The sequence below is a fragment of the Cherax quadricarinatus genome, chromosome 44 (assembly GCF_038502225.1).
Source record: "Cherax quadricarinatus isolate ZL_2023a chromosome 44, ASM3850222v1, whole genome shotgun sequence".
Classification (NCBI taxonomy): Eukaryota; Metazoa; Arthropoda; class Malacostraca; order Decapoda; family Parastacidae; genus Cherax; species Cherax quadricarinatus.
This window is the reverse complement of record NC_091335.1, coordinates 5,212,069-5,230,103: the sequence shown is the minus strand read 5'-3', so window position 1 is coordinate 5,230,103 and position 18,035 is coordinate 5,212,069. Positions and strand designations below refer to the sequence as shown.

At 46.4% G+C, this 18,035-nt stretch overlaps 1 protein-coding gene across 1 annotated transcript in view; it reads right to left on the bottom strand.

The window, feature by feature from the left end:
• LOC128697487 (protein toll) overlaps positions 1–13,025 on the bottom strand; it is a 61,902-nt gene extending 48,877 nt beyond the window's left edge. The window contains exon 1 of the mRNA XM_053789214.2: positions 12,709–13,025. The gene's annotated coding sequence lies outside the window, so the exon portion shown is untranslated. The remainder of the gene's footprint in view (positions 1–12,708) is intronic.
• Positions 13,026–18,035: the final 5,010 nt, after the last annotated feature.

Genomic DNA, 18,035 nt, shown 5'->3' with positions numbered 1-18,035 from the left:
TTGCTGTCTTCAAGAGGGAACTGGATAAGTTGTTCTAGTTCCTAGGCTGTGGTGCATACTTTGGAATCCTTGCGGCAAGCACCAACAACCTTGGTTATAAGGCCATTAACCAGGAGGCCTGGTCTGGAACTGGGGGGTGATGACTGAATATTCAGGTAAAACATACACGCACACAAATGGAATTCCCACATGTTTTTTTACATAGCCTCGTGACGCATGAAGCCTATTCTGAAGAGGCAGGTATCCACGAGGATGTTGCTGTGGAAGGCTGCAAGGGCTGACCCAGGGCCTCTATCCTCGGGCTGACCCAGGGCCTCTATCCTCGGGCTGACCCTGGGCCCCTATCCTCGGGCTGACCCTGGGCCCCTATCCTCGGGCTGACCCTGGGCCTCTATCCTCGGGCTGACCCTGGGCCTCTATCCTCGGGCTGACCCTGGGCCTCGATCCTCGGGCTGACCCTGGGCCTCGATCCTCGGGCTGACCCTGGGCCTCGATCCTCGGGCTGACCCTGGGCCTCGATCCTCGGGCTGACCCTGGGCCTCGATCCTCGGGCTGACCCTGGGCCTCGATCCTCGGGCTGACCCTGGGCCCCTATCCTCGGGCTGACCCTGGGCCCCTATCCTCGGGATGACCCTGGGCCCCTATCCTCGGGCTGACCCTGGGCCTCTATCCTCGGGCTGACCCTGGGCCCCTATCCTCGGGCTGACCCTGGGCCTCTATCCTCGGGCTGACCCTGGGCCCCTATCCTCGGGCTGACCCTGGGCCTCTATCCTCGGGCTGACCCTGGGCCCCTATCCTCGGGCTGACCCTGGGCCTCTATCCTCGGGCTGACCCTGGGCCTCTATCCTCGGGCTGACCCTGGGCCTCTATCCTCGGGCTGACCCTGGGCCCCTATCCTCGGGCTGACCCTGGGCCCCTATCCTCGGGCTGACCCTGGGCCCCTATCCACACTATCCTATCCTCATTCTACCTAGTTAATTTTCTTAGGTAGTTTCTAAGGCGAGTTTCAGAACGCACCACGTAAAATTTAGCATATTTTCTTTAGGCTAGGTTTTAGTTGGGTGCATAAGCCTATAAAAAATGTACATTTAACCATTAACAGAAAAATACTGCCGCTACACGTCTGGCAGTGAGGTAGTTATCCCAGGAAACGTTGAAATCTGCATGATCGTTGTACTTTCCCAAGAGTGAGGCAGCAGTACTGTTCACCATTAACGTGGTTTTTGTCCACTGTACCATCACACATACCTGTAACCGATTTCCAGATTTTGTTTCTTTTTCGTAGCCAGGACTGAGGCTAAGTTTCCCTTCTGTGGTGGCGAGCAGCCAGGCTATTGCTGTCTGCAAATAAAAACAACCATCACAACTTGCCTGATCAAATACCTCCTGCAGGAGGTATCCGAGAGAAATACACCTTTCTGTGTATATGCCCTCTGCATGTATCCAGGATGTACTCTTGGGTTAGTTTTACTGAGATCTGGACTCAACTTCCAGAGCTTTGTCATACCTGCTCTGGAAGCTGCAGTTAAGAGACCTCCACCGCGTCTAGTTCATTCCGTATCATTCCCAGGGAGAGAATGTGTCGAGTAAGCAGAGTATGAGAAGCGTCACGTGGAATGATGTGCCCACTGAGCAGTGTATGATGAGGACAAGCGTCTCGGGGGAAAGTATGATGTGCCCACTGAGCAGTTGTCAGCATAGTTGCTGATCCCTGTGTTATATAGCATAGCATATTAGTATCATCCATGTGCTTTAGATAGGAGATCCCTTGTAGGCCTGTGACTTTGTGTATGATACTAATATGCTATGCTATATAACACAGGGATCAGCAACTATGCTGACACAGTGTATGATGAGGACAAGCGTCTCGGGGGAAAGTATGATGTGCCCAGCTGGCAGTGTATGACGAGGACAAGCGTCTCGGGGAAAGTATGATGTGCCTAGCTGGCAGTGTATGATGAGGACAAGCGTCTCGGGGAAAGTATGATGTGCCCAGCTGGCAGTGTATGATGAGGACAAGCGTCTCGGGGAAAGTATGATGTGCCTAGCTGGCAGTGTATGATGAGGACAAGCGTCTCGGGGAAAGTATGATGTGCCTAGCTGGCAGTGTATGATGAGGGCAAGCGTCTCGGGGAAAGTATGATGTGCCTAGCTGGCAGTGTATGATGAGGGCAAGTGTCTCGGGGAAAGTATGATGTGCCCAGCTGGCAGTGTATGAGGACAAGCGTCTCGGGGAAAGTATGATGTGCCCAGCTGGCAGTGTATGAGGACAAGCGTCTCGGGGAAAGTATGATGTGCCTAGCTGGCAGTGTATGATGAGGGCAAGTGTCTCGGGGAAAGTATGATGTGCCCAGCTGGCAGTGTATGAGGACAAGCGTCTCGGGGAAAGTATGATGTGCCCAGCTGGCAGTGTATGAGGACAAGCGTCTCGGGGAAAGTATGATGTGCCTAGCTGGCAGTGTATGATGAGGGCAAGCGTCTCGGGGAAAGTATGATGTGCCTAGCTGGCAGTGTATGATGAGGGCAAGTGTCTCGGGGAAAGTATGATGTGCCCAGCTGGCAGTGTATGATGAGGACAAGCGTCTCGGGGGAAAGTATGATGTGCCTAGCTGGCAGTGTATGATGAGGACAAGCGTCTCGGGGGAAAGTATGATGTGCCCAGCGGGCAGTGTATGATGAGGACAAGCGTCCCAGGGAGAGGCATTTATCAGTGAGGCTGAGTGCAGGAGAGAGCAAGATGTCTGTACACCACCACAAGGCCAACACCAGCTCGCTTCTTCACAATGTTTCCAGGAGTTTTTTGTATTTACCATATATATGGTTTAGTACAGTTGTTCACAGCTGCCCAGGTACGTAGGTACCCCTCCCTCGCTAACTACCGCTGGTCACTAGTAAGCCAGGCTGCATGTGTTGCCGGTAGCTGCCGGCACAGAGCTTCCAGCTTCAGTAATATGTTTTCTACGTTCTTGGGAGCCGAATTCAATATTCGAATTTCGTACGTTGTGTTTACGTTCTTTAGCACTGAACCAGATGTCCAGGTTCAGTATGTTGCCAGCAATTGGCTTCTACTGGGTTCACTCCTTTCTGGCTTCGTGAGCTCTGTCGTATTTACCATTTCGCTATCCAGGTCCTGTTTAATCAGAGGTGGAAGAAACATTTCTAAACAGCCCTGCGACTCATTTGTACATTTAACTACCAGGCCGTGCCCTTGTGTATCTGTTTCCCGCCCCTCGAACAGCCTATTCCTATCCGTTCGGTATTTTTAAAGTCTATATTATCCTTTCCTTGGTTCTTGTCTTCTAATGTTGTGTACATTCTTAAATGCAGAATCAGATATCCGGATTTATGTTGACGTTCTTGAGAAATGAGTCGGACATTTGGATTCTGTATATTTTGTTTAAAATACATAATATACAGATGTAATATACAGTGTATAATATAAAAGATTATCACCGCAAGAGTTGGTAGATACCACCACCTCTTCCTCCCTCTCCAGTCTATTTTGATAATTCATATACGGTAACCCTAGCACACTCGCACGGTCCTTGATCGAAAGTGTTCAGGAGGGATATAACTAAGGTGTAAAGTTATCTTGATATTATATCAAGTGGTAGTGGCGGCGGAGATGTTGCTAGTAATGGTGGTAATTGTGGTAATGGTAGTGGTGGTGGTATTTCCTGACTGTTGCACTTTCACTCTGACGCTCATGGCAATGACTGACGTAGTAATTTAATCTCTCCTAACTAGTTGGTTACTGGCTTAATTGGAATTAATGTTTGAAATGGGGATTATAGTTTATTATGCACAACGAAATGCCCATGATCATTCGTAGACTGTGTGTAAAGTATTGGGCGTTATTACGTTTAAAAATCAAGATTTTATACCACCACTTAAGTATATTTTAATTCCAAATGTAGAGACTGTTAAACTTTTAGGCGTATACATGATGGTTGGTTAATTGAATTAACTACTACCAAGACATTAAGGCGCATGTCATTTGTTCAACACCAGTCAAGAATAATCATTTAAAAGGGATTAAGGTATACTCCGTGTACATACAGACATACACCTCTCTATAAATATTGTGTATACATACTGAGATATACGCTCCTTCAAGCATATATACACAGCTGCTCTTGGTGCATACAGGATATATATTTTTCTTCAAACACACCAGCTGTCTCCCACCGAGGTAGGGTGACCCTCCCCCAAAATAGAGGAAACCACATTCACCATTAATCAATCTTCGTCTTGTCAGAAGTGTGCCTAAATCACACTTCAAACCTTCCTAACTGGTGAAAAAGAATTGCAGAAAGGAGTTTTAATGAGTGAACAGACTTCTTTAGTCATTCACATCAGCTTAAGAAGCCTTATCCACGGGCGAAACATTGTTCCTCTTTACAAATGTCTCTTTCACCACTTGTAGACTTAGTGCCGTATGTTTCCACTTTCTGATCTACATCCTCCTCCTCTTCCCTCCTTTAGAGTACAAGCACTGTTCCTCTCACCTCTAGGACTCGAGATTTGGTTAATCGGTTTCCTCCGAATACCTTCATAAATGTTACCTTGTTCACAGTCCAGCAGTACGCCGGGTCATGGGTTAGGTTAGGCAAGGTTCGTCAGGAAACAGGATGTGTTTCCTGACGAGGGTCTTAGATGATGACCCGCCGCTGGAGGTTTTGGTCATCTGACCGAGGCCTTCCGCTGGCTTACCGGTCCACCCCTTTAAAAATTATGGTCAGAGCTACAACCATTTTGTTAATTGCCGGGTTATAAGAAAAATAAACTGTCCAAGTCTATAGCACACTCACAGCTTCCCTCACCGCCTCCCTCCAACCCTTCCGGGGACCCCCCCCCCCTTCCTTCCACCCAAGAGTTAAATGCCCTTTTAGTTATCCTATTCTGCTCCATTCTCCCCCTGTACTCACGTATTTGTGGTTGCAGGGGGCGAGTCACAGCTCCTGGCCCCGCCTCTTCGTTCACGAAGCAGGGAGAGAGTGGACCTAAGTAGCGGCCAAAGAGGCGGGGCTAGGAGCTGTGAATCGACCACTGCAACCACAAATAGGTAAACACACACGCACACGCGCACACACGCGCACACACACACACACACACACACACACACACACACACACACACACACACACACACACACACACACACACACACACACACACACACACACACACACACACACCAGTTCCCTGGAAAATAAAGTTCATCCTTTGCAGACGCATCTCAGGTTTTCCATTTAATATTTTTTTTGTGGTTCTACACGGTGTATTATGAAGAGAAAATCTACAGATGGTGAAGAAAAGAAATTCCAAGCGTGTATATTAGTATTGTGTTCAGCGAGTGCACGCAGTCTTGACTCAACAAGGTGTTACGGTTAGAAACCGTCATGTACCAGTCACAGCATCCGTTTTGTACATGTGGCAACACATGTACAACACTGGTGGGAGGCAACACATGTACAACACTGGTGGGAGGCAACACAGGTACAACACTGGTACAACACTGGTGGGAGGCAACACAGGTACAACACTGGTGGGAGGCAACACATGTACAACACTGGTGGGAGGCAACACATGTACAACACTGGTGGGAGGCATCACAGGTACAATATTGGTGGGAGGCAACAGAGGTACAACACTGGTGGGAGGCAACACATGTACAACACTGGTGGGAGGCAACACATGTACAACACTGGTGGGAGGCAACACAGGTACAACACTGGTGGGAGGCAACAGAGGTACAACACTGGTGGGAGGCAACACAGGTACAACACTGGTGGGAGGCAACAGAGGTACAACACTGGTGGGAGGCAACACAGGTACAACACTGGTGGGAGGCAACACAGGTACAACACTGGTGGGAGGCAACACAGGTACAACACTGGTGGGAGGCAACACAGGTACAACACTGGTGGGAGGCAACAGAGGTACAACACTGGTGGGAGGCAACAGAGGTACAACACTGGTGGGAGGCAACACAGGTACAACACTGGTGGGAGGCAACACAGGTACAACACTGGTGGGAGGCAACAGAGGTACAACACTGGTGGGAGGCAACAGGTACAACACTGATGGGAGGCAACAGAGGTACAACACTGGTGGGAGGCAACAGAGGTACAACACTGGTGGGAGGCAACAGAGGTACAACACTGGTGGGAGGCAACAGAGGTACAACACTGGTGGGAGGCAACACATGTACAACACTGGTGGGAGGTAACACATGTACAACACTGGTGGGAGGTATCACAGGTACAATATTGGTGGGAGGTATCACAGGTACAACACTGGTGGGAAGCATCACAGGTACAACACTGGTGGGAGGTATCACAGGTACAATATTGGTGGGAGGTATCACAGGTACAACACTGGTGGGAGGCATCACAGGTACAACACTGGTGGGAGGCATCACAGGTACAACATTGGTGGGAGGCATCACAGGTACAACATTGGTGGGAGGCATCACAGGTACAACACTGGTGGGAGGCATCACAGGTACAATATTGGTGGGAGGCATCACAGGTACAACACTGGTGGGAGGCATCACAGGTACAATATTGGTGGGAGGCATCACAGGTACAACACTGGTGGGAGGCATCACAGGTACAACACTGGTGAGAGGTATCACAGGTACAACACTGGTGGGAGGCATCACAGGTACAACACTGGTGGGAAGCAACACAGGTACAACACTGGTGGGAAGCAACACGTGTACAACACTGGTGGGAGGCAACACATGTACAACACTGGTGGGAGGCAACACAGGTACAACACTGGTGGGAGGCAACACAGGTACAACACAGGTGGGAAGCATCACAGGTACAACACAGGTGGGAAGCATCACAGGTACAACACTGGTGGGAAGCATCACAGGTACAACACTGGTGGGAGGCATCACAGGTACAACACTGGTGGGAGGCATCACAGGTACAACACTGGTGGGAGGCATCACAGGTACAATGGTGGGAGGCATCACAGGTACAACACTGGTGGGAGGCATCACAGGTACAACACTGGTGGGAGGCATCACAGGTACAACACTGGTGGGAAGCATCACAGGTACAACACTGGTGGGAAGCATCACAGGTACAACACTGGTGGGAAGCATCACAGGTACAACACTGGTGGGAAGCATCACAGGTACAACACTGGTGGGAAGCATCACAGGTACAACACTGGTGGGAGGCATCACAGGTACAACACTGGTGGGAGGCATCACAGGTACAACACTGGTGGGAGGCATCACAGGTACAACACTGGTGGGAGGCATCACAGGTACAACACTGGTGGGAGGCATCACAGGTACAACACTGGTGGGAGGCATCACAGGTACAATGGTGGGAGGCATCACAGGTACAACACTGGTGGGAGGCATCACAGGTACAACACTGGTGGGAGGCATCACAGGTACAACACTGGTGGGAGGCATCACAGGTACAACACTGGTGGGAGGCATCACAGGTACAACACTGGTGGGAGGCATCACAGGTACAACACTGGTGGGAGGCATCACAGGTACAACACTGGTGGGAGGCATCACAGGTACAACACTGGTGGGAGGCATCACAGGTACAACACTGGTGGGAGGCATCACAGGTACAACACTGGTGGGAGGCATCACAGGTACAACACTGGTGGGAGGCATCACAGGTACAACACTGGTGGGAGGCATCACAGGTACAACACTGGTGGGAGGCATCACAGGTACAACACTGGTGGGAGGCAACACAGGTACAACACTGGTGGGAGGCATCACAGGTACAACACTGGTGGGAGGCATCACAGGTACAACACTGGTGGGAGGCATCACAGGTACAACACTGGTGGGAGGCATCACAGGTACAACACTGGTGGGAGGCATCACAGGTACAACACTGGTGGGAGGCAACACAGGTACAACACTGGTGGGAGGCATCACAGGTACAACACTGGTGGGAGGCATCACAGGTACAACACTGGTGGGAAGCATCACAGGTACAACACTAGTGGGAGGCATCACAGGTACAACACTGGTGGGAGGCATCACAGGTACAACACTGGTGGGAGGCATCACAGGTACAACACTGGTGGGAGGCATCACAGGTACAACACTGGTGGGAGGCATCACAGGTACAACACTGGTGGGAGGCATCACAGGTACAACACTGGTGGGAGGCATCACAGGTACAACACTGGTGGGAGGCATCACAGGTACAACACTGGTGGGAAGCATCACAGGTACAACACTGGTGGGAAGCATCACAGGTACAACACTGGTGGGAGGCATCACAGGTACAACACTGGTGGAGGCAAACACTGGAAAGTGCCACAACAAAACGTCTCGGCTCTTGCTCCTTGATCTTCCAGTTCTGAGAAACCATGTAGTCAGAATATATGAAGTAACTGGCGTCTCTGTTACCCCAAGTCCACTTTTCCAATTTCATTTCTCCGTGTTTTACCATAAAGGACAATTTATGTCACCTGATTACGTATCATCAACCTTGGTGTTAATGCTGTGAACAACGACTGTGTTCAAGAAGCGTTAAAACCGCAGGGGTCACACAGCGCCTGGGGAATGGAAGGATATCAAGTTTGATACCAGTAAGGTGAAGAGGATAGCTCTAATTCCTTGGGACAAGAGCCCTTCGCTGGAACTGCTGGCTCCCATGATGGGAACAATGATATACTAGTATTATCCCGAGACAGTCACATGATTGGTGTCACCACAACACCAGATAATGTCGTCTTCACGAAGCTGACGCTATAGCGACCCAGAGCCGAAGTAACATTTTGTTGGCCCCTGCTGGGCTACAATTACTGTGAGGCTCCCATTGATATTTTCAAGAGGGAAAAATGTTAAAGAAACGTTAAATTTATTTTTACAAGGCTAATCACAAATAAAATTCAAACTTTTGCTTCGCGTAATTTCTTGGAAACAAATTTCTCGAAAAATCAGTAAATTGTAAGTTACGAGCATTTCTGGGTCTTCCAGGTGGCCGAGGCTCCTGGGCGGCAGCCCCACTGGCCGAGGCCCCAGGGCGGCAGCCCCCCACTGGCCGAGGCCCCAGGGCGGCAGCCCCACTGGCCGAGGCCCCAGGGCGGCAGCCCCACTGGCCGAGGCCCCAGGGCGGCAGCCCCCCACTGGCCGAGGCTCCTGGGCGGCAGCCCCCCAGTGGCCGAGGCCTCTGGGCGGCAGCCCCCCAGGGGCCGAGGCCTCTGGGCGGCAGCCCCCCAGGGGCCGAGGCCTCTGGGCGGCAGCCCCCCAGGGGCCGAGGCCTCTGGGCGGCAGCCCCCCAGTGGCCGAGGCCTCTGGGCGGCAGCCCCCCAGTGGCCGAGGCCTCTGGGCGGCAGCCCCCCCCCCAGTGGCCGAGGCCTCTGGGCGGCAGCTCTTAATTAAAGCCCATGCCTTAATCTGGCCCTGCAGTGACCACTATATTGATCACTGTGGCACAACTGAGCTCTATAAGATTCTAAATCGACTGTTGCTACATTCTACATTCGCCACTGTAACATTTAACACTAACGACACACAGTACTAAATGCGTAGGGCCGACTGAGGAATGAAAGACAGTCGATCCAAAACAGGACGGGATGTCTCCAGTTCCTTTTATCAACAGTCCTTCACCGGCATCAAAACAGTCCTCGCCTGAAGGGAGAAAGACATGTTAAAATACCTACCTTGTAACCTGTGAACTGCATCAATATTTTTATTATTTTGTTCCGGAATTATTAACGAGGCACATAGGATAGGCTTCTTAAATTGTGTCCACGGCTAGGATAACAATATAGCCTAGGCTTCAGGACAGTACCTACATTCGAAGCTCCGTGGTTCGATCCCCTGTACGTGTGGAAACATTGGGACAAGTTTCCTCAAGACACCTGCTGTCCATGTTCACCTAGCAGTAAGCAGGTACCTGGGTGTTAGTCGACTGATGTAGGTCGCATCCTGGGGCCAAAATTAACCCAAGTTGACCGAAATGCTCTGCATAACCAGGCGAGTTTTGTATAGTACGTCACTGATGTCACCTATGGTCTATATTAGCCGTGTCATGTACTTGTAGACATAAAAGATCATTATTATTATTAGGTTTTGTCGTTGACGAATACAGGTATTAGCAATGCAGCGACACTCCTCTAAGACAGCAGTTTGCCGAGCCTACTAATGAGCGAGTTGCATCATGTATCAGTTTACATTCAACGTGAACTTTAATACGTCCAGGAAAATGATAGGGAAAGACATAAGTGTGATGGAGTATACGGGAAAACCATTCTACGTGATGGAGTATCATAGGATAACCATCTTGTGTGATGGCATATGACAGGAAAGCTATCCTGTATGATGGTGTATGCCAGGAAAACCATCCTGTGGTATGACGTATGACAAAAACCATCCTGTCGCATGACGCATGACAAAAACCATCTTGTGGTATGACGTATGACAGAAAAACCATCCTGTGGTATGACGTATGACAGAAAAACCATCCTCTGGTATGACGTATGACAGAAAAACCATCCTCTGGTATGACGTATGACAGAAAAACCATCCTGTCGCATGACGCATGACAAAAAACCATCCTGTGGTATGACGCATGACAAAAACCATCCTGTGGTATGACGCATGACAAAAACCATCCTGTGGTATGACGCATGACAAAAACCATCCTGTGGTATGACGCATGACAAAAACCATCCTGTGGTATGACGCATGACAAAAACCATCCTGTGGTATGACGCATGACAAAAACCATCCTGTGGTATGACGTATGACAAAAACCATCCTGTGATATGACGTATGACAAAAACCATCCTGTAGTATGACGTATGACAAAAACCATCCTGTGATATGACGTATGACTGTAGTATATGACAAAAACCATCCTGTAGTATATGATCCTGTAGTATGACGCATGACAAAAACCATCCTGTAGTATGACGCATGACAAAAACCATCCTGTAGTATGACGCATGACAAAAACCATCCTGTAGTATGACGCATGACAAAAACCATCCTGTAGTATGACGTATGACAAAAACCATCCTGTGGTATGACGTATGACAAACAATCCTGTGGTATGACGTGCGGAAGGACATCCATCCTGTGTACTGGAGAATGGAAACCAGGGTGTGTACTGGAGAATGGAAACCAGGGTGTGTACTGGAGAATGGAAACCAGGGTGTGTACTGGAGAATGGAAACCAGGGTGTGTACTGTGGTACTGGAGAATGGACAGGGTGTGTACTGGAGAATGGAAACCAGGGTGGACATCAGGGTGTGTACATCCTGTGTACTGGAGAATGGAAACCAGGGGTGTGTACAGGGTGTGTACTGGGAATGGAAACCAGGGTGTGTACTGGAGAATGGAAACCAGGGTGTGTACTGGAGAATGGAAACCAGGGTGTGTACTGGAGAATGGAAACCAGGGTGTGTACTGGAGAATGGAAACCAGGGTGTGTACTGGAGAATGGAAACCAGGGTGTGTACTGGAGAATGGAAACCAGGGTGTGTACTGGAGAATGGAAACCAGGGTGTGTACTGGAGAATGGAAACCAGGGTGTGTACTGGAGAATGGAAACCAGGGTGTGTACTGGAGAATAATGATAATTGTGTGGTTTACAACGAAAAATATCACCCCGTTTATTAGCGAATGATAAATTATCCTGGGCGATGGAGAATAATAATTATCCTGTGTCATGGTCAGGGTTAAACCATACTGTCATAATGTAAATAAAAACAAAAACATCTTGTTTGATGGAGCATGACAGAAAAAATTGTCCTACTATGAAAGAACACGAGGAAAAAAAAGTTTTTTTTTTTTTTTTTGGGGGGGAGGGGGTTTCCTTGATCATTTATGTTACTATAATAATTTGTGTAAACATTTGTGTGTACCTGTACCTAGATAAACTTGCTAGTTTTAACCTTGTAAAATATCAGATATGGGCAGTCACAGAGTGGTGCTTGCAATTCTGAGGTATATTATAATCAAGGGGGAGCGTTAAACCAGTAGGATTATACTGCGCCTGTAGGGAGGATGGAAGGCATTCAGGGAACTGTAGCATAGATCCAGTTCCCTAGATCAAGAGCCCATCACCAGCGTCAAGGAACCTCCTTTGAGGAGACTTCTGGGTGTAAACAGCCAGTAAATGTTTTTTTTTTTAAATTATGACCCCCCCCTAAATTAATAGGTGTTAAGGATTAAAGGCAACTTTTTTTCATTACATTTATGATTTTTTGACAATTTAATACTATGGATGATTTTTTTCCCTGCCTTTTTTTTTTTTACCATATGCAAACTATTTTGTACTTAGTGCTGGGACAGAATGTATATATTTTTTAATAGCATTATTACTGTTTAACCTACGGTAATTATAAAATATTTTTCAATTTTACTATTTTTTATTATTAGTTTTTATTATATTTCATTATTTTATCATTATTGTGGGGAAATACTCGTCATATTCAATAAACCTTGACGGGCATGATAACACTGCCTTTAAATGGCTACATAATAGGAAAAAAGTTATAAATACTTACAAAAAACAATGGTCTATCAAGACATAAGGTACATCAACACAAATCAATGAACGTAAGAATGGAGGAACACTGCAGAAGGCCTACTGGCCCATACAAGGCAGGTCCTTATCAAAACTACCATAATGTAAACCAGTATGGTGTGATATGGAATATTAGAGGGAAACAGCTGGTGGTATCCAGCACTTACCTTATTATGAATGAACATAGTGTTGGGAATCCCTTACACACATGCGTAGAGTGGCAAGATACGCCTCCAGAAGGCCACTTCAACCACCTGTTACAGCACACTCCACTCACTAGTAAACCAACTCCTCACATCACTTATTTGTCCAGCGAGTACCCTTATTAGCGCCAACTCTGTAATGTTATAGAGCAGCTGATCTGTGATGGCTGGAGAGGTAAATCAGAGGAGGATGATAGTAAAGATGTCCTCACACGACGGCTGTGTAGCCAGCACTCAACCCTCAGCACCAGCAACACTGAACGTCCCTCACTAGTCACTCCGGGTTGCCAGTCTTGCTAGTATTGTCAAACTATGTGTATAGTTACAGTTTTAGCCCAAGTCGAGTGCTAGTTACTTATTTCTTTTAGTCATGTATACAGTGAATTTGTATGAGTGGGATACAAGGACCCTAATAGAAATAAATCACTGACTTTTTTGGGGTATGATAGGCAATTTACACATGTTACTATGTATCATAATTTGTGTAATTGTGTTTATGTATTTCTGTATGTAGATAAACTTACTTTATATATTGTACAGGTTTTTTCAGTGTCATAGTGTTTAAAAGAAATTATGTGTCGATAACATAAATGTGTCTTTTTTTCAGACGTCTACAAAAAATTCTTCACTGTTGTCGACCAAGTCTTCAGATGCCTGTAAATTTTTCTCTGCTGTCGACCTATTACGCATTACATTATGTGCGTATGAGATCATCTTCATTGTGCGTTTAATCAGTGATCAACTTGCAACAAACATTAAGATTGCAATAGTCCAACTGGTTGACCACAAGCATGTGTCTTATTAAAAATAATCACACACACACACACACACACACACACACATATATATATTAGTTAAAATCAACTTGGAAATATTTTTATTGGGAGAAGGGCAATATAAAAAATAGTTTCAATTAGAGCGTCTGGAACTGGTTGACAACGTGTTCCGGCGAGTACAAACAAGAGTACGTCACATGGACACTCCAGGATGCGGCGTTGCCAACACTACAACTGTCATGCACGAGCTTACTTAATATTCCCACATAAAAAAAACAGTAATTGCAATGCACAGAAGAATGAGGAAAGATGTATCGGTTAAATATATCACAGACCTGGTCGTCAAGGCCTCCATGGCACTGAAACCTTCTTCCTACCTCCCTTTCCTACCTCTTCTTCATGACCTCGTTCTCTGTTATCTATAGTTGTACAAGTCAGCCACGCTGACATCAGTGACATATTGTATAGAAAGTCCCTTGTTATGCAGAGCATTTCGGGCAAATTAAGTCAGTTTTGTCCCCAGGATGCCACTCACACCAGTCGACTAACACCCTGGTACCTATTTTACTGCTAGGTGAACATGGACAGCAGGTGTCTTGAAGAAAAACGTCCTAATGTTTTTATCAGTACCGGGGATCGAACCACGGACCTCAGTGTGTGAGCTGAGTGAGCTACCACTCGAGCTCAGTGGAAGCAAGTCACTTCGACTTTTTTGGGGGTAGGGGGGTTATCTTAGGTAATTTACATATAAATTATGTAAGACAGTTGTAATCATCCAGATATTGAACAGTTTTAAGTTACCCCATCAAGGGAGGTTCCTTGATGCTGTGTAAGGGATCTTGATGCGAAAAGTCCGACCTGTCCTCTCTTTTCTCGGCTCAAACGGATTTAGCGCTTCCCCTAATATTATAACAATAATAATGATAAATTGTTTTGCAGGATGCATTCAGTTTTTAAGGTTGTTCTCCCGATAACTGCGCTAGTTGCAGTGTGTTATCACTGTCGTTTTGGCTCAGTGACATCTGTTGTCACTGTCGGTCGACTGCGTTGTTACTTGTGTCGGCTCAGTGACGTCTGTTGTTGATGTTAGTTGCCTGTGTGCTGTCACTGTTGTGTTTTTCATTGACGTCTGGCATCACTGTTGTTGTGTTGGTTCATTGATGTCTGGCGTTTCTGTTGTTGTGTTGGTTCATTGACGTCTGGTGTCATTGTTGTTGTGTTGGTTCATTGATGTCTGGCGTTACTGTTGTTGTGTTGGTTCATTGATGTCTGGCGTTGCTGTTGTTGTGTTGGTTCATTGATGTCTGGTGTCATTGTTGTTGTGTTGGTTCATTGATATCTGTTGTCACTGTTGTACTAGTTCAATAATATCTGTTTTCACTCTTGTGCTGGTTCAGCATTGTGTGTTGTAACTGTTGCGTTGGTTTCTAGTTGTCTGTTGTTACTGTTGTGCTGGTTCAGTGATGTGTGTGTTATCACTGTCGTTGTGTGGATTCACTTATGTCTGTTGTGCTGATTGTTTGATGCCTCTTGTTACTCTCGACTCGTTCGCTGGAAGCGTTCATCTCACTGTTTGGATAAGACTTACAGTGTTCGTGTTTAGATATAAACCAGTTTTTTTTTTGTTGTTGCTGTAAGAACTAGGTTAAACCTTTCTCTATTTTCTGCTTCATATGTAAGGGGTAAGGTCCCACCTCCCTCCCCCCATAAAACGTTATCAGTGTAGGTTTTTCTTCATTCTTAATTCTCTACATGGCACTGACACTACACACTGATCTCAGACATGGCATTACCACAGCCTCCAGGCTGCAACACTCAAGCAATGTGTATTACACTCAGACCACATCTTCGGTACCACTACATTCTGGTGCATTCCTCTGTTGCATCCACTGGGAAACTCTCTTTATTTAGGTTTATATATTTTATACACAAATAGCCCGCACATAGGAGAGAGGAGGAGCTTACCACGACGTTTCGGTCCTAATCGGACCATTTACAAAGTCACACATTTACAAAGTCACAGTGTGACTTTGTAAATAGTCCAAGTTGGACCGAGACGTTGTCGTAAGCTCCTCCTCTCTCCTATGTGCAAGTTAACATAGAACATAAGAAAGGGGGAGCACTGCAGCAGGCCTGTTGACCCAGTTGTTCCAGTCACGGTATTGTTCCAGTCACGGTATTGTTCCAGTCACGGTATTGTGCATTCTTATTCTTTATGTTTATGTAGGTTTTCGTGGTTTTCAAACTGATACAGTATAAACAACTATAATATTAAAAAATAGGAAGGAAGGAAGGAAGAAAGGAAGGAAGGAAGGAACGTGTGACATTTGAAATTCTCGCTCGGTTCTTGGTAGTACGAAGCCATTAAGAACCTACATATCACTTGGAATATAACTGTATAACAAAAATAAAAACCAATAACACAAACAGAACACAAATATAATCTGTTAATAATGAGTGATATACCCAGCAACACACCTGTCAAACTGGTAAACAGTGGATGGTATTCCTTGCAATGCTCCAGTGTAGTTGAAGGCACTCCACTAGATAATGCACTAGATAATACACTAGATAATACACTAGATGAATGGAGGGACTATAAACTGGTAAAACTTCCGCCGACCTTCGTCACAATCCACGACTCTCCGCAAAAGTTCTGCAATCAGCCAAATCTCACAGACAGTGTAACAAACTTAGTTTAGCGGATTTGATGGTCAGAAACCCTCTAAGGCACTAAAAAATGGTACGCAGAACTGACTGCTTTACTCATAATTGTAAAATTTCTTAGTATTGTTAAGTGGTTATGTTACACTGGTAACTAGTGGAAATTTCAGATTTCGCCGGAGTTGTGTTCATGAAATATTATTTAGCCATAAATGAATTTTCTGGAGTAAACACTACTCCAGACCAATTTTTTTTTCCAATAAAAAAACGTTTAACACTTCGTTCAAACCATACCACGAGTGGGGATAGAACCCGCGATCAGAGAGTCAGATCGCGGGTTCTATCCCCACCCGTGGTATGGTTTGTTTTGCAATCGTGTCATTACGATTTCGTGAGTCACTTCGTTCAGTTTTTCGTATGACTGGCTGCCCAGGAGACCTTCGATTGCTGTTAATGTTAACTCAGTTGCTAGGTTAATATGCTCTCTGGAGCAACAATTCAATTGACTATGGAACTGAACTTCTCCAGGCCGAGGGACTGACAACCTCAAATTCTACGACTTTAAGGGTTATGGACTGATTACATCGTCTTCACATCTCTACTGTTCCTGCCTACTTTCTGTATTCGACTGATGAAGCCTACTGTGTAGGCGAAACGTTTCGGAATAAAGTTGTCTAACTGTTGCATATGTGTCTTACCTAACAAATATTTTAATGTCTCAGTGAGTTCCTCTCACTGTTTTGTACCTAAAATTTACATCTTTTGTTATATTTAATTTTTCACGAACGTTTCTCAACATTAGGATTTGGACTACTGTTAATATTGTATGATCTCATGGCTTTAATGGTGACTCGAAGTACTTTATGTGCCTAAAAATTATTAATTTATAAGCAGTAAATTTAATTTTTTTGGCACCTTAACATGTAGAGTCAAGATTTTTCACATGTACAACGTATACAGTCCAGAGCTAACAACAATGACATGTCATATACAAAGAGCATGCCGGACAAATTATGACAGTTTTGTCCCAGGATGCGACCCACATTAGGCGACTAACACCCAGGTACTTATTTTACTACTAGGCGAACAGGGACAGAAGGTGCCTTAAAGAAACACCCTAATGTTTCCACCTGTACCGGGGATCGACCCCCAGACCTCTGTGTGATAGCAACCTAGCTACAGGACATTCATCAATTTCTGATACATTTACCTAACTAAACCTGTAGTTAGGTTAGGTAAGGTTCGTCAGGAAACAGGACAAATGTTTCCTCACACGGGACTTAGATGATGACCCGCCTTTGGAACTTTTGGTCATCTGACCGACGCCTTCCGCTGGCTTACCGGTCCACCCCTTTAAAGGTCCACCCCTTTAAAAATTATGGTCAAATAAAACCATTTTTGCATCTTTGTTAAACCTGCAGTTTAGTGACCAGAAAGAACTTCCCATTCCTGAGTTTCCTCCTATAAGTTCTTACATTGTGGAGTTTGAACGGTGCCGAAGCTGAAGGATGTGTTTGAACGGTGCCGAAGCTGAAGGATGTGTTTGAACGGTGCCGAAGCTGAAGGATGTGTTTGAACGGTGCCGAAGCTGAAGGACGTGTTTGAACGGTGCCGAAGCTGAAGGACGTGTTTGAACGGTGCCGAAGCTGAAGGATGTGTTTGAACGGTGCCGAAGCTGAAGGATGTGTTTGAACGGTGCCGAAGCTGAAGGACGTGTTTGAACGGTGCCGAAGCTGAAGGATGTGTTTGAACGGTGCCGAAGCTGAAGGATGTGTTTGAACGGTGCCGAAGCTGAAGGATGTGTTTGAACGGTGCCGAAGCTGAAGGATGTGTTTGAACGGTGCCGAAGCT